At 38.8% G+C, this 18,879-nt stretch overlaps 1 long non-coding RNA gene across 1 annotated transcript; it reads left to right on the forward strand.

Annotated features, from left to right (window-relative positions):
• Positions 1–299: 299 nt before the first annotated feature.
• Positions 300–16,601, forward strand: LOC126263685 (uncharacterized). Its single transcript, XR_007546890.1, has 3 exons — positions 300–356; positions 2,932–3,067; positions 16,285–16,601. It is a non-coding gene; the product is annotated as an uncharacterized LOC126263685 (long non-coding RNA).
• The last annotated feature ends 2,278 nt before the right edge of the window (positions 16,602–18,879 follow it).

Consider the following 18,879-nt stretch of genomic DNA (forward strand, 5'->3'; position numbering starts at 1 on the left):
AACCGCAGGTCAGGGAAGACTTACTGCATGGGATGAGAACAAAAGCAAAATGCAAGTAAGATAACTTTACAATCTGTCGACCCTTGGCCGTGATGTGTCAGCTGGCATTCATGTGCTACATTCATGCCTTCGGCAGTGGCAGCCATGATGTCATGGCTGGGGGTCAACGGGTCACTGGGGGTCATTGGCAAGAAATCAGTTAGGCAAATTTGTGCTAAACTTGAATTGTTTTACAACACTAATCAGATATTAAATGTGTATATAAGAGGACTGCATTCTCTGTCAGTCTAGTCAGTGCTCTAATGAACATGCTACACAGTCTTTAGCCTGAACAGTGAAGCTTCTAAGAGACATAGGTAAAGTTATCTTATTTGCAGTTTGCTTTCTCTTGGAACATTGCAGTATGAGTTCACACAATTCCAATGACAGCAGTAATGAATCATTGCCTCTGAGCAGCAATTAACAGTCACACTGTGCGAAAATTAATATTTGATAGTGACAGTGACAACGAGAACAGAAATAGAGAATCTGATGAAGTTTTTATTCAACACTGTGCAGAATGGGCTTCAAGCATTGAAGAAAGAATACCTATACAAACAAAATATTTACAATATGGTGGTAAATGGTACTATTAAAAGGTTTAGGTGTGTATATAATAATGCTATAATGAAAGCTGTACAGATCAATACTTTTAAATAATTTACAAGAAATGTAGAATTTGAATGAAATTTTAATTGGAATACATTGGCATTTAGAAGATATGATCATTTTATGAGAATCTGTTCATTGAAAGAAGTAGAATTAAAACCTTGGACAAGATGTGATACTATGCGTAAGTTGCATTATATAATAAAAATTGTTAATGTTAATTATAAATTAATTTCATTAAATCAATCACAATGACATTATGACCAAATTCATAAATTGATTTTGTACAATGTTCTATGCATAGAATGTTGTTTAAATGTAATTATTAATATGCATGATGAAGGTAAATTACGAGCATTGACTAACCTTTGATGAAATTAAAAACAAACATGGTAACATTAAGAGTGGAATGGGAATTCCACTATTAAACACAGAGGAAAGAGCAGATGGATGGAAAGAGTTCATTGAAGGCCACTATGAGAGGGAGCACTTGTCTGATGACTTGACAGAAGAACGACCTGGAACTGATAAGGAATATGTGTGGGTTCAGGTCAGAATAGATAAGAGCTCTAGAAGACTTGAGATCAAGCAAAGCAAAAGGGATAGATATCATAAGACTTTCAGAAAAATATCATCCTCATAATTCCAAAGGTAGCAAAGGTAGATAGGTGTGGGAACAACTGCACAATCAGCTTAACAGCTTATGCATCCAAACTGATGACAAAAATATCATACAACGAATGTAAAAGAAAATTAAGGATCTGTTAGATGATGATCAGCTTGTCTTTAGGAAAGACAGAGAGATAGTTCCAAATCTGTACTTTATAATGGAAGTAAGACTGAACAATAATCGAGATATGCCTATTGGATTTGTTGATCTATAAAAAGCAGTTAACAATGTGAAATGGTGCAAGATGTTGAACATTCTGAGAAAAATAGGAGTAAGCTCAAGGAAATAGGATTGATAATAAGTACAAGAACCAAGAGGGAACAATAAGATTTGAAAACAACAAACAAAATGCTCTGATGAAAAAGGGTGTAAGACAGGGATGCAGTCTTTCACTCCTGCTGTTCATTCTCTACATTGATGAAGCAGTGAGGAAAATAATAGAAAGGTTCAAAATTGAGATTAAAATTCAATGTAAAAAGATATCAATGATAAGATTGCCAGAATGAGATTTTCACTCTGCAGCGGAGTGTGCGCTGATATGAAACTTCCTGGCAGATTAAAACTGTGTGCCCGACCGAGACTCGAACTCGGGACCTTTGCAAATGTACATTCTCAGAAATTTCTTCCTCAAATTAAGACCTGTGTTTGATACCAGTATACTTCTCTTGCCAGGTCCCGAGTTCGAGTCTCGGTCGGGCACACAGTTTTAATCTGCCAGTAAGTTTCAATGATAAGATTCACTGATGACATTGCTATCCTAAGTGAAAATGAAGAAGAATTACAGGATGTGCTGAATGAGTGATTGAGTACAGAATATGGATTGAGAGTAAATCAGAAAAAGGCAAAAGTAATGAGAAGTAACAGAAATGGGAATATCAAGAAACTTATCATCAAAGTTTGGTGATCACAAAGTAGATGAAGTTAAGGAATTCTACTACCTCAGAAGCAAAACAACTAGTGACAGATGAAGCAAGCAGGACATAAGAAGCACACTAGCACAGCCAAAGAGGGCATTCCTGGCAAGAGAAGTATACTGGTATCAAACACAGGTCTTAATTTGAGGAAGAAATTTCTGAGAATGTACATTTGCTGCACAGCAATGTATGGTATTGAATCATGGACTGTGGGAAAACCAGAACAGAAAGAGAATCAAAACATCTGGGATGTGAGGCTATAGGTGAAAATTGAAAATCAGGTGGACTGATAAGATAAAGAATGAGGAGGTTCTTGATAGAAATGGCAAAGAGAGGGCTATTTGTTTATTTGTTTGTCCTTTGAATCGTTTTTGTACAAGACATTCCCAGGCTGATGCACAAACATACACTCGATACTGGGCAGTTCATAGCATGATGTGATGATTTTATGACATGAGGTGATGTCATGGGTACCTACAAACATAATTTTACATAGTTATTAATTATTTTCACTCCATTTCTTTCTCATACATACATAAAACACATGCCTGGTTGGCCTAATTAAAGTAGAGCGCACAGTTTGGTTATTTTTAGGTGCTATACACTCAAAATTATTTTACACATATTCTACATTAATGTTGACTACTTGTACAAAATTCATTTCTGCAATTGATTTCATATTTCTTTTTGCACATATAGGCCAAAAATTCAGATACAGTGTAAAAGCAGTGATCAAGCAGGAATGTTTTCAGAGTCTTATTAAATAAATACAGAGACTTGCTGTTCCTTATTTCTGGTAGCAGACAGTCATATAGTTGGATCCCTTAATTAAATGGTGAGTTGTATAAGGTGAAGGTATGCATATTTTGAACATGGAGTTTCATTTTTTTGTCTTGTATCAGGATCATGAACATTCACTTTTTTAAAAATTTAATAATATTAATTTTTACAAACCCACATGTTTCTAGTATGTAGAGTATGCCAAGAGGAAGAATGAGAGAACTTTGGAAGAGATGTCTGCAGCTGTCAGTTGGCTTGGACCTGTTCATTATTCTTTCAGCTTTCTTCTGGGTGAGGAGAATGTCTTTGCTATGTGTGGAGATTCTCAGAATATGATAGCATATTGAAATACTCTATGGAACTGTGCATAGTAAGCAGTAAGGACAGTCTCAGTGTTTGTGCAGTATGTGAGATTATGTAAGGTTTAGCACACTTGTTTCAGCTTACTGTTCATTATGCTGATGTGTGTTTCCCACTTTTTAGTTCCATATCATGCATAAATTTTGTGGTTCCTGGAAAGCACTGACAAGAAGAATTGACAGGATGATAGGACATGTGTTCCAGCACCAGTGAATAATCTCCATGATACTATAGGGAACTGTACAGGGTACAAACTGTAAGGAAAGACAGAGACTGGAATTTATTCAGCAAACAGTTGAGGACGTAAGATGCAAGTGCTTCTCTGAAAATAGGAGCTGGTGCAGGAGAGGAATTTCTAGCAGACTGCGTTACACCTTTCAGAATACTGATGACTTCTTTTTTCCTGCAAACAGCTGAAAGCAAATGAAATAAAGAAATCAATTGCTACTTTATTTCATGAGAATAGGGTGTAATGGTGTAGAAATTCTCTCTGCTAAAAAAAATCCAGAGATAAAATAGTTCCCCTTCAAATCTCCAGGGAAGGACAGCTCAGGAGAATAATGCCATCAGAAAAAAAAAGACAAATCTAGCATTCGGCAGTTCCCTCTAGTACCGTGGAGGTTATTCCCTGATGTCATAACACATGTTCCTCTCTTTGCTGATTCTGTGGAGAACCTTCTCATTCCTTATCTTATCAGTCCATCTGATTTTCAACATTCTTCTGTTGCTTCACATCTCAGATGCTTCATTTCTGTTCTGTCCCATTTTTTCCACAGTCCATGATTTAGTATCATACATCGCTGTGCTCCAGATGTACATTCTTAGAATTTTCTTTCTCAATTTAAGACCTGTGTTTGAAACTAGTATACTTCTCTTGGCCAAGAATGCCCTCTTTGCCTGTGCTAGTCTGTCATTGGTTGTTTTGCTTCCAAGATAGCAGAATTTTTTTGCTTCATCTACTTTGTGGCCACCAAACTTTGATATTAAGTTTCTTGCTATTCCTATTTCTGTTACTTAATTCCAATCTTGAACCTTTCTATTATTTCCCTATCTGCTTCTTCAGTGTAGACAATGAACAGTAGAGATGAAAGACCACATAACAGTCTTACATCCTTCTTCATCAGAGCAATTTGTTCTTCGTTTTCCAATCTTATTGTTCCCTCTTGTACTTATTATCAACCATATTTCCCTGAGCTTACTCCTACTTTTCTCAGAATGTTCAACATCTTGCACCATTTCAAATTGTTAACTGCTATTTATAGATCAAAAAATCCAATGAGCATATCTCAATTATAGTTCAGTCTTGCTTCCATTATCAAGTGCAAATTAGAAACTATCTCTCTGGTGCCTTTATCTTTCCTAAAGACAAGCTGACCATCAACTAACAGATCCTTAATTTTCATTTACATTCTTGTGTATTACATTCTTGTCAGCAGCTTGGATGCATAAGCTGTTAAGCTTATTGTGCAATTGTTCTCACACCTATCTACCCTTGTTATCTTTGGAATTGTGTGGATGATATTTTCTGAAAGTCTGATGATACATCACTAGTCTCACAGATTCTACACACTAACTTGAATAGTCATTTGGTTTCCACTTCCCCCAACGATTTTTGAAATTCCGATGGAATGTTATCTGTCCACTTTGATTTGTTTGATCTGAAGTCTCCCAGAACTCCTTTACTTATAAATTTTGACCTGAACCTATGCATCTTCCTTATTGATTCTATTTTCTTCTTCTATCAAGTCATCAAGCAAGTGCTCCCTCTCATAGAGGTCTTCAATGAACTATTTCAACCCACTTGCTCTTTCCTCTGTGTTTAACAGTGGAATTCCCATTGCACTCTTAATGTTACCAAACTTGCATTTAATTTCACCAAAGGTTGTTTCTCAGTTTTTTTTGTTCTGAGTCAGTCCTTCCAGCGATGATTTCTTTTTCAATTTCTTCACAATTTTTCTACAACCATTTCACATTGGCTGCCACACACTTTCTATTCATTTCATTTGTAAGTGATTTATTTTGCTGTATTTCTGTATTTCCATGAAGATCTTTTTACTGCCTCCTTTTGTCAAACGGTTGAAGTATTTCTTCTGTTACCCAAGGTTTCTTCAGAGTTACATACACTGATCAGCCAAAACATTGTGACCACCGACCACCATGAGGCTCAATGTCTGGTGGTTGTGTTGTGGGCACATGACATAGTAAGGAAAGAATACAAGTGGAAGAGAGATGAATGGGCAGCAATTATAGCAAAGATATGGAATCCACTGATTTAAGCATTTTTGACAGAGGCTACATTGTTGTGGTACTGTGGCTGGAAATGAGAATATCTGCAACGGCAAAGCTCGTTGCCTGTTGGTGTACCACTGTCATGGGCACTTATGGAAAGTGGTTGAAGAATGGTGAAATAATGAGCATGGCATGTGGTATTAGACAACAACTTCTCGTCACAAAACATAGAGGTTCAAGGATTGCCTACCTCCCTCCCTCCCTCCCTCCCTCCCCCCACCAATCCCCCTCACTCCTCCTCCTCCCCCACTGTGTAATCCATGATAGGCAGCTATCTATGGGAGCTCTGATGACAGAGTACAATGCTGGTGCAGGCACAATTGTTTTGGCATACCCTGTTCAAATGCCATTGTTGTACATGGAGTTCCACATCACATGAACCCTATGTGTTCTTATGTTGATCCTACGATATCATCAATTATGATTGCAGTGTGCACAGCATTACTGAGTTTTCACCATGGATCAGTATAAATGTGTTGCCTGTCAAATTAATGCATTTATTGTTACACCAGGTCGACGGTTGGGTCCTTATGTGCCATCAACGAGGTGAATGGCTGCATGAAACACGCACTGTGCCACAGATGCAAGCCAGTGAGGGCAGAATTATGCTATGGGGTACATTGAGAGTGGCATCCACGGGACCTGTGGTGATAATTGAAGGCATCATGACAGCACTAAGCTATACAAACATTATCGCGGACCACCTGCATTGCTTCATGCTTGAAGTCTCCCCCTATGGTGATGAAATCTTCCAGCAACATTTGTCCAAGCTGCAGGATCAGAATCATGCTGCAGTAGTCTGAGGGGCGAACTCACATTGCTGTCTTGGCCAGCAAATGTATCTGACCTGTACCCACTGGAACACGCATAAGGTGCCAACTGTGTGTCCATAAACCACCATCCCATAATTTGTGTGAATTGCTTGACTTGTGTGTAGAAATCTGGCTCTACATACTCCTGGAATCTTGTTAAGGACCTTTAGAATGCATGCCAAGCAGAATCTTTGTTGCACCACATTATAAAAGTGGAACAACACACTATTAAACAGGTGGTCATAATGTTTTGGCTAATTGATGTACATTGTACCTATGTCTGACTATCTGACATCCGTGATTGTCCTCTTTAGTGTTGCACACTCTTCTTTAACTGAACTGCCCACTGCGATATTCCTTATTGCACTATTCACTATTGTCTGTTTCAACTGTCTCTAACTGTAAAATGTGCAAAACTGCTCTCTTTGCAAATGATATGACTATGATCTCATCCAGTAAGATATGCAAGTAGTTACAGAGAAAAATAAGAAACTGTTTGAAAAAAGCAGTCAGTGCCATAAAGCTAAACAGCTATGTATAAAGAAAACAATGGCAGAGGAAATATATTATAACTTAAAGGCACAAAAAGGAGAGCATCAAAGTACCAGACTGTTGAACATCATAATACTTCAAAGATTAGATAAGATTAGATTAGATTAGTACTTGTTCCATAGATCATGAATACGACACTTCATAATGATGTGGAATGTGTCAGGTTAATAAAAGGAGTCTATACAAGATATTACATTACACAAAATATTACATGACACTTAATATATTTATTTTTTTATTTTTATTTTTTATTTATTTATTTATTTACTTTGTGAGGGCGGGGAAATTACCCAATTGCTATATCCAAAAACTCATCTAATGAGTAGAAGGAGTTGCCATTAAGAAATTCTTTTAATTTCCTTTTAAATGCTATATGGCTATCGGTCAGACTTTTGATGCTATTAGGTAAGTGACCAAAGACTTTTGTGGCAGCATAATTTACCCCCTTCTGAGCCAAAGTTAGATTTAACCTTGAGTAGTGAAGATCATACTTTCTCCTAGTGTTGTAGCCATGTACACTGCTATTACTCTTGAATTCGTTCGGATTGTTAATAACAAATTTCATAAGTGAATATATATATTGTGAGGCTACAGTGAAGATCCCTAGCTCTTTAAATAAGTATCTGCAGGATGATCTTGGATGAGCTTCAGCAATCATTCTGATTACACGCTTTTGTGCAATGAACACTCTTTTACTCAATGATGAGTTACCCCAGAATATGATGCCATACGAAAGCAGAGAATGAAAATAGGCGTGGTAAGCTAATTTACTCAGATGTATATCGCCAAAATTTGCAATGACCCTAATAGCATAAGTAGCTGAACTCAAACGTTTCAGCAGATCTCCTGTGTGTTTGTTCCAGTTCAACCCCTCATCAATGCATACACCTAGAAATTTTGGATATGCCACCTTAGCTACTGATTTCTGATTGAAGTCTATATTTATTAATGGTGTCATTCCATTTACTGTGTGGAACTGTATATACTGTGTTTTGTCAAAGTTTAATGAGAGCCCATTTGCAGAGAACCACTTAATGATTTTCTGAAAAACATCGTTTACAATTTCACCAGTTAATTTTTGTCTGTTGGGTGTGCTAGCTATACTTGTATCGTCGGCAAAAGTACCAACTTTGCATCTTCGTGAATATAGAATGGCAAGTCATTAATATACACTCCTGGAAATTGAAATAAGAACACCATGAATTCATTGTCCCAGGAAGGGGAAACTTTATTGACACATTCCTGGGGTCAGATACATCACATGATCACACTGACAGAACCACAGGCACATAGACACAGGCAACAGAGCATGCACAATGTCGGCACTAGTACAGTGTATATCCACCTTTCGCAGCAATGCAGGCTGCTATTCTCCCATGGAGACGATCGTAGAGATGCTGGATGTAGTCCTGTGGAACGGCTTGCCATGCCATTTCCACCTGGCGCCTCAGTTGGACCAGCGTTCGTGCTGGACGTGCAGACCGCGTGAGACGACGCTTCATCCAGTCCCAAACATGCTCAATGGGGGACAGATCCGGAGATCTTGCTGGCCAGGGTAGTTGACTTACACCTTCTAGAGCACGTTGGGTGGCACGGGATACATGCGGACGTGCATTGTCCTGTTGGAACAGCAAGTTCCCTTGCCGGTCTAGGAATGGTAGAACGATGGGTTCGATGACGGTTTGGATGTACCGTGCACTATTCAGTGTCCCCTCGACGATCACCAGTGGTGTACAGCCAGTGTAGGAGATCGCTCCCCACACCATGATGCCGGGTGTTGGCCCTGTGTGCCTCGGTCGTATGCAGTCCTGATTGTGGCGCTCACCTGCACGGCGCCAAACACGCATACGACCATCATTGGCACCAAGGCAGAAGCGACTCTCATCGCTGAAGATGACACGTCTCCATTCGTCCCTCCATTCACGCCTGTCGCGACACCACTGGAGGCGGGCTGCACGATGTTGGGGCGTGAGCGGAAGACGGCCTAACGGTGTGCGGGACCGTAGCCCAGCTTCATGGAGACGGTTGCGAATGGTCCTCGCCGATACCCCAGGAGCAACAGTGTCCCTAATTTGCTGGGAAGTGGCGGTGCGGTCCCCTACGGCACTGCGTAGGATCCTACGGTCTTGGCGTGCATCCGTGCGTCGCTGCGGTCCGGTCCCAGGTCGACGGGCACGTGCACCTTCCGCCGACCACTGGCGACAACATCGATGTACTGTGGAGACCTCACGCCCCACGTGTTGAGCAATTCGGCGGTACGTCCACCCGGCCTCCCGCATGCCCACTATACGCCCTCGCTCAAAGTCCGTCAACTGCACATACGGTTCACGTCCACGCTGTCGCGGCATGCTACCAGTGTTAAAGACTGCGATGGAGCTCCGTATGCCACGGCAAACTGGCTGACACTGACGGCGGCGGTGCACAAATTCTGCGCAGCTAGCGCCATTCGACGGCCAACACCGCGGTTCCTGGTGTGTCCGCTGTGCCGTGCGTGTGATCATTGCTTGTACAGCCCTCTCGCAGTGTCCGGAGCAAGTATGGTGGGTCTGACACACCGGTGTCAATGTGTTCTTTTTTCCATTTCCAGGAGTGTATATTAAGAACAGCAGAGGACCCAAGACCGAACTTTGCGGCACCCCATTCTTGGTTGTTTCCCAGTTTGAGAAATCATCAGTTTTTTGCAGATTATGTGAACTGCTTATTTCAACATCCTGCACTCTTCCAGTTAGGTATGATTTAAACCATTTGAGCACTGTCCCATTCATACCACAGTACTTGAGCTTATCTAGAAGTATTCCATGATTTACACAATGAAAAGCTTTTGAGAGATCACAAAAAATCCCAACGGGTGACTTCTGGTTACTCAGAGCATTTAATATTTCATTAGTGAAAGTATATATAGCATTTCCCGTTGAAAAACCCTTCTGGACACCAAACTGACATTTTGTTAAAACTTTATTTTTACAAAGGTGTGAAGCTACTCTACAATACATTACTTTTTCAAGAATTTTGGATAAGGCAGTCAGAAGAGAGATTGGGCGGCAGTTGTTGACATCAGACGTATCCTCTTTTTTATGCAGTGGTTTAACAATGGCATACTTCAGTCTATCTGGGAAAATACCCTGCTTCAGAGAGCTATTACATATGTGGCTAAGAATCCCACTTATTTCTTGGGAACAAGATTTTATTATTGTGCTGGAAATGCCATCAATTCCATGTGAGCTTTTATTCTTGAGAGAGTTTATTATCTTCTTAATTTCAGAAGGAGAGGTGGGTGGAATTTCAGTTGTATCAAATGGTGTGCGTAAGGCCTCATCCATTAACTGCCTTGCTTCTTCTAATGAACATTTAGATCCTATTTTCTCTACAACATTTAAAAAATGATTATTCAAAATAATTTAGACTTCCAGCTTGTTGTTTGTCAAGTTTCCATTCACTTTGATGGTAATGCCATCATCCTGTACTCTTGTTTGCCCTGTCTCCCTTGTAATAATATTCCAAATTGTTTTGATTTTGTTATCAGAGGTATTAATCTCAGACATGATGCATTGCTTCTGGACTTTTTAATAAACTTTCTTAATGTAGCACAGTAGTTTTTATCATATCTGGCTGTTTCTGGGTCATTAATCTTTCTTATTCTTAGATACAGTTCCCTTTTGTGGTTACAATATATTTTTATTCCTTTAGTAAGCCCAGGTTTTTTGCATTGTTTCTTATAATTAGATTTAACTGCTTTCTGGGGAAACAGTTTTCAAATTCTCTTACATCTGTCTCATGAAATAAGTTATATTTTAAATTATAATTAGATTTAATTAAATTATTATTAGATTTACCTGCTTTCTTGGGGAAACAGTTTTCAAATTCTCTTACAAGTGTCTCATGAAATAAGTTACATTTTACATTAGCATTGGGTTCCTTGTACATCTCATCCCAGTCTAACTGCTGAAGATTTTCTCTGAAATTTCTAATTGTTGAGTCATTAACTGAATGCACAACTTTGGAGGGTAATTTTGAATTACTGAATGGAGCTGCATCATATACTGTAACTAGCTGAGCACCATGATCAGAAAGGCCATTCTCAACAGGACAAGAATTTATGTTCTTAAATTTATCTTGGTCTATAAAAGTATTAACTATCAATGTGCTGCTGTCCTTTACTACCTGAGTAGGAAAATTAATGACAGATGTCAAATTGAAAGAAATGAGCAAGACTTCCACTCTTTCAGTGAATCAACATTGAAGTCCCCACAAATAAAAATTTGCTTTCCCCTATCTGACAGATAGCACAACAAGGCATCCGAGTTTTCCAGGAATAAATGAAAGTTCCCTGAAGGGGATCTATATACTGTTACAATTATAAAGGAGCCCCCCTTCAGTTTAAGTTGACAGGCACATGCTTCTATATGTTGCTCTAGACAAAGACTCACAAGGAATGAGTACATAAAATATCTGACTGGTAAATTGCAAGTGTAATTTTTTTACTGTATAAACTAAGGTATTCATCAACAAAAAATTACTGTTTCTTTGTTAGTATGCATTCTTGCAGTCACAGCTGCATTGTAGAGTACCGTTATGGGGTTTCACTAGGTAAAAACTGCAGTTCTAGATGGCAGAAAAAAGCAATCGGGTGTTTTCAAGGATTGGGTCCTATATAATCCTGCAAGAAATACTTCAGTCATCTCAATATAATAACACTCTCATGTCTTTACTCCTAGAACACATGTATGTACATATGCATAGCACCAGAAACAACTGCATGTTAGACACATCATGTTCAAGGCTGTCACTGATACATAATAGCCACAAACATGTAAGACCAAAGATGTATAATAAACTTCCACAATCAGTAACAATCCTCATTCTAAGTGTGTGTGTGTGTGTGTGTGTGTGTGTGTGTGTGTGTGTGTGTGTGTGTGTGTGTGTGTGTGTATCTTGTCAAGGAACAAGAGTGGTAGGATGTTTATAGTGCTGATAACATAGATGATAAATATAATGCTTTCCTTAACACATTTCTCATGCTCTTTGAGAGTTGATTTCCATTTGAACATTCTAAATACAGTACTAGCAGTAAAAGGCAGCCTGGGTGACTGACTAGTGGAATAAGGAAATTGTGTAGAACAAAGTAGGAATTTTTTAAAAATGTTAGAAGTAGTCACAATCAAGCTACAGTAGCCCATTACAAACAGTACTGTAAGGTGCTTAAAAATGTTATTAGGAAGGCAAAGAGTATGTTGCATGCAAATAGAATAGTTAGTTCACAGGATAAAATTAAAACCATATGGTCAGTTGTCAAGAAAGTGTCCGGTCAGTAGCACAAGATCAACGATATGAAGTCAGTTCGTAGTGTTACTGATAAATCAGATATATGTACAGTATTTAACAATCATTTTCTGAGCATTGCTGGTGAATTGAATACAAATTTAGTCTCTACAGAGAATCATATAACTCTCTTGGCAAGTGCTTTTCTGAGATTGATGTCTGAAATACTCCTCTGTGATACAGACAAGGTGGAGATTGAGTCAATAATTAAATCACTGAAGATTAAGGACTCTCATGGATACGATGGAGTACCTAGCACAATATGAAAGTACTGTGCTGCACATGTTAGCATTGTATTTAGCCATTTTTTGTAATTTTTCCTTTATGAATGGTCAGTTTCCTGAATGATTTAAGTACTCACTAGTAAAGCCACTTTATAAAAAGGGAAAAAGGGATAATGCAGACAATTTCAGACCTATTTCTATGCCATCAGTGTTTGCTGAAGTTATTGAAAAAACTGTGTATGTAAGGATAATTGATCATTTTATACCACACCATTTGCAATTTTGATTTTAGAACTCATTTAATAACTCAAAATGCTATATTCTCTTTTCTCTGTGAGTTACTGGATGGGTTAAACAAAAAGTTTTGAATGCTAGGTAAATTTTTTGATTTAACTAAGGTGTTTGATTGTGTTGATCACAAAATATAGCTCCAGAAGTTGGATCATTATGGAATACAGTGAGTAACTCACAATTGGTTTACCTCTTACTTTAGCAACAGACAGCAAAAGTGAGAATGGCTGTGGTATTGGGTCTGAGTGAGTGAGTGAGGTAGATCAAATGGGGGAGGGGGGGGGGGGTGCCCCAGGGACCAGTGTTGTGGCCACTTCTGTTCGTTATTTATATAAATGATATGTCCTCTAGTATTATAGGTAACTCTAAAATATTTCTGTTTGCTGCTGATGATAGATTGGTAGTAAAGGATGTTGTGTGCAACATTGGCTCAGATTCAAATAGTGCAGTTCATGACATAAGTTCATTACTTGTTGAAAACAAACTAACACTAAATCACAGTAAGAGTCAGTTTTTACAGTTTCTTACACACTATTCAACAAAACCCAACGTTTTAATTTCACAGAATGGGCATATGATTAGTGAAACTGAACAGTTCAAATTTCTAGGTGTTCAGATACACAGTAAACTGTTGTGGAAAGCCCATGTTCAGGATCTTGTTCAAAGACTTAATACTGCCATTTTTACTATTCGAATGGTATCTGAAGTAAGTGATCATTCAACATGAAAATTAGTCTACTTTGCTTATTTTCATTCATTTAAACCATATGGTATTATATTTTGGGGTAACACTTCCCATCCTAAAAGAATATTTTTGGCTCAGAAACAGGCAGTTCGGGTAATAAGTGGTGTAAATTAATGAAACTCTTGTCGATCCCTGTACACTAGTCTGATTATTTTGACATTGGCCTCTCAATATATACATTCTTTACTGTCATTTCTTGTTAACACTATCAGCTTATTCCCAAGAATAAGCAGCTTTTACTCAGTTAATACTAGGCAGAAATCAAACCTGCGTATGGATCGGACTTCCTTAAATCTTGTGCAGAAAGATGTGCAGTATACTACTGCATCCATTTCCAGTAAGCTACCACAAGAATTCAAAAATCTTAGCAGTAATCCATATGCTTTCAAATTGAAACTGAAGAGTTTCCTCATATGTCACTCCTTCTATTCTGTCGAAGAGGTCCTTGAAAAATTAAGCTGATTCTTATGTTGTATTGTTGACTGCGTTTACTTAAACTTATGGCTTGACTTTTTTCTGGGGGTCATAAAGATATTATATTTATCTGTTATTACTTTTATGTTGTAATTTTCATGACCTTGGAGATTTGCTCCTCAGTTTGGACCTACGGAACATGACGTGTAAATAAATAAATAAAATGTGTGTGTGTGTCGTCCAGTGGAAGAATAGCTTCAAAGTAACCTGAAGAACATGCATAATGAGGGAGAAAAGCCTAATTCCTAGCAAATAAGAGTGTCATAGTTGTGTAATCATAATACACTTTTTCATTCATGTAAAATGTAGATACACCATACATAATGTGGAACTGGAAGAATATGTGTTTGTATTTAACTATAAAGTACATGTACATGTACAACTTCAACTGATGAAGCCAGTTGCATGGAAAACATGCTGAAAGGCCAAAATAAGCATTCAAATAGCACATCCATAGCGAACTTCAAATGCATCTTGTCATTCCACAGTACTTCAGTATTTCACTTCCTTTCACACTAATTCTGCCGTATGATTCTCTTAAACTTCAGTCTACTCTTCATCATTACCGAATTATGATCTGAATCTATATCTGCTCCTTGGTACACCTTACAGTCCATTATCTAATTTTACAATGGGTCTGACCATGATATAATCGAAATGGAATCTTCCTGTGTCTCTGGGTTTTCTCCAAGTACACCTCTTCCTGTTGTGGTTCTTGAACAGAGTATTTGCTTTTACTGTCTGCAAATTTATTGCAAAAGTCAATTAGTCTTTATCCTTTCTCATGCCTACTACCTTGAACATATTCTCCCATAAACCTTTCCTCTATTCCTTCACCTGCAATTGTGTCCCAGTCTCCCAAGATTATTAGGTGTTCATCTCCCTTTACTTACTGAATTACCTGTCCTCATATACTTTCTCTATCTCTTCATCTTCCACTTGCGGTGTCAGCATATATACCTGAACTATCATTGTCAAGGTTGTTTTGCTGTTGAATCTGATGAGAACAATCCTATCATTAAACTGTTCACTGCTGGTCAGTCTCTGCCTTACTTTTCTGTTTATAATGAATCCTACTCCCACTATACTGTTTTCTGCTGCTGTTGATATTACGTTATATTCTTCTGACCAGAAATTTTTACTTTCATCCCATGTCACTTCACTGATGTGCACTGTATCTAGATTGATCCTTGGTACTTCAAGCTTACAAGGACAATTTTAAATCCTCTCTCGCTGATTTTTTGTACAGCAAATGTCTGACACTACCTTTGAACTTCCTCTTGCCTTCTCCACCAGTAGCAAGATAGGAGTTACTGTCATTGGTAAAGAAAGTCAGACATCACATATCTCACATCTGTATTCCACCTTCTCAAGCTTACTATTTACAGCAAGTTTTTGTCCACAAGCCATTAAGTGACTGCACAAACACGATGCTCCAAGATGACACAATTGACGCTGCATTCCAGAAGTCTTATTCCAGCCCCCATAAAATACTCTGACATGGTGAACAGACGTTTTACATTCTCCTCAATGGCAAATCTTCGCAGTCCTCAACAAGTGTCTCTTACCAGCTTGGGTACTAGGGGACAATGAGTAACAGGAAAGCTGGCCACTGCCACCTGTAGACCATCTGACCACATCCACTTCTAATGAAGTGGATTCTTGGGTCAATCAACCTACCTTCATGGCAGAATTCAACTTCCTGTCATCTGCTTCAAGCCTTGCCAATGGAGATCCACTCTAGTCTCACTATGGCAAGCCCCCCACCCTCCTGCATGGCTGCAAGATGACATTCTGGAATGTGGTTCCCCTCCAATTCACTCCTTGGTGCTTCATACCGGAAAGGAGCAGAGGTGGGGGGGGGAGGAACTCTGTGTCTGTGGTGGCATCGACTGCCAAAATCAGTGTAGACATACAAATTCACATTAAGAACAATGAAGTAATGTATCTCTTTGTACGGATTATTGCCTTTGTTTTTCTGTTTTATTATTCGCTTGCTTTGTACTCTTGTAACTGAAGTTTTCATATCTGATTGTATGTGGATTTATATTAGTAAAGTTGTATAATTTATGGCAACAGTACTTCTTAGAAATGCATACTACAAAATTAAAGATTAATTAGAAAACACAAAGTAGGTGCTCATTTAACAAGTGACAGGTAACCACCCCTATAACATTATATACTGACAATGTGTTGTTTGTTACAGGATAAGCATGCACTGGAGATATGTACCGCTTAATGTCTTCCTGAACCCTAAATGTCACTTAGCAAGAAATAGAGAGTCCTGGTGCAGTTTTCCAGACTGGCAGAAGGAAAGACATGGATATGAAACAGAGGCATGGCAGCATGGTCGTGATCCTACAGTTATCTGCAAGTGTGCGTGCTTTGTAAAGTGATATGTATTGGCAGACTAAGTGAACTGTGTATAAATATTTTGCATATTTTCAAGCTAACTTGTTTCAAATATATTTAAACAGTAGAGTAATGTACACAAATATAAACTGAATGAGGAGAATGGGGGTTCAGGCTCTGTTCCATCATCTTGATTTATGTTTTCCTAAATAATTTTAGGTAAATGCCATGGTGGTTCCTTCAACAAGGCTAAAGGCAACCCCTATTCTGCCCTCATTAGATATATGTGAATACATTTATATGTTTGTACATATGACCTAGGTTTTCCTTGTATTTATTTGACAAATCATGTATCATCTGCATCTACATCAACATCTACATCTGTACTCTGAAAACCACCATGAAACATGCATGGCAGAGAGTACGTCCCATTGTACCAGTTGTTAGGATTTCTTCCTGTACCATTCACATATGGAGCATGGGAAGAATGATTGTTTGGATGCCTCTGTGCATGCAGTAATTATTCTAATCTTATCCTCATTATCCCTACATGAGTGATACATAGGGGGTTCCAGGATGAAATTTTTACTCTGCAGCGGTGTGTGCACTGATATGAAACTTCCTGACTGATTAAAACTGTGTGCTGGACTGAGACTCGACTTTGGGGCCTTTGCCTTTCACGGGCAAGTGTTCTACCATTTGAACCAAGCATGACTCACGACCCGTCCTCACAGCTTCAATCCTGCCAGTACCTCATCTCCTACTTTCCCAACTTCACAGAAGCTCTTCTGCGAACCTTGCAGGACTAGAAGTTCTGGAAGAAAGGATATTGTAGAGACATGGCTTAGCCACACAGTTTTAATATGCCAGGAAGTTTCACCTAGGGGGTTGTACTATATCCCTAGAGTAATCATTTAAAGGTGATTCTTGAAACTTCATTAATAGACTTTCTCAGTATAGTTTACGCCTGTCTTCAAGAGACTGCCAGTTCAGTTCCTACAGTATCTCTGTGACACTCCATCACAAATTAAACAAACTGGTGACCATTCATGCTGCCCTTCTCTGTATACATTCAATATCCCCTGTTAGTCCTATCTTGTACAGCTCCCAAACACTTGAGCAATATTCTAGAACCGGTTGCACAAGTGATTTCTAAGTAATCTCCTTTATAGATCGATTACAATCCCCAGTATTCTACCAATAAACTGAAGTGTATTATCCGCTTTACCCATGACTGAACCTATGTGATCATTCCGTTTCATATCCCTCCAAAGTATTTTTTCATTTTGTGAAGTTCACAATTTTACATTTCTGAACATTTAAAGCAAGTTGCCAGTCTCTGCATCACTTTTAAATCTTACCAAGATCTGACTGAATATTCATGCTGTTTCTTTCAGATAGTGCTTCACTATAGATAACTGCATCATCTGCAAAAAGCTTGATTTTACCAAGTGGTAATAATTAAACATTCTCTATTTAACATCTTATAATATGAAACTAATTACTGTGCAAGTACCAAACATGGTAGCATTAATGTCCAGAATATGGGCCATATGATTTCCATGTGTCACAGTGCCACTGTCCTGTTCCAACTATGGCCATATGGCCACCAGGTGCCATAATCAGTCATCTTGATTCATGGTCTCACACACCTGACCAGTCACAGAGCACGTGTTGGTGTGTCAACATGAGCTTTGACAAAAGGAACAGGGCACTATTGGTGAAGATCTATTATCAAAGCAACAGTAATGCTGCAACTGCACTTCAAGAATATCACTGGCTGAAATGATTATGGAAGGGTCCACTTTCTCCACCTGCTGTGTGGAGCATGATGAAGAATTCTGAATCAACTGGAGAACTGGGTGTCGCACCAGTAAGAGGCCAATGACCAGTTGCACCACAGGTGGTTGATGAAATCGCTGTTGCTGTGGCAGAAAACATTGTGAGCAATACCTGATTATCAGGCAGTTGAAGATCCCATGGTCCACTGTACGAAAGGTGCATCAAACCATTCTCAAATGGTATCTGTACAAGATTCATACCATACAGCAGCTTGCATCCCAGCATGCACAACAACATGTTGACCTTGGTCTCCCTTTCTCACAAGGATTACTAGCAGTGGACCATCTTACTGACAGACTAAGCTCAGTTTTCTCTGACAGGTGACATGAACACACAGAATTGCTGAGTGTGGGACTCTTCACCTCCAGTCACTGTGCATGAAGTTCCTCTATATGGTGAACATGTCGCCATATGATATTGCTTCATGGCTACATTCATCAGTGGGCCAATCTTTTTGTAGCAGGTTGGCAGTCAAAGACCAAAGACGTGAACTGTGACATGCAATATGCTTCCCCAGCACATCATACCTGCCTTACAACAGAGAGATACATCAAACTCAACAGTTTTCATGCAAGATGGGTCCCCACCACACATCACTCATGAAGTT

Source organism: Schistocerca nitens, chromosome 6 (assembly GCF_023898315.1).
Source record: "Schistocerca nitens isolate TAMUIC-IGC-003100 chromosome 6, iqSchNite1.1, whole genome shotgun sequence".
NCBI lineage: Eukaryota > Metazoa > Arthropoda > Insecta > Orthoptera > Acrididae > Schistocerca > Schistocerca nitens.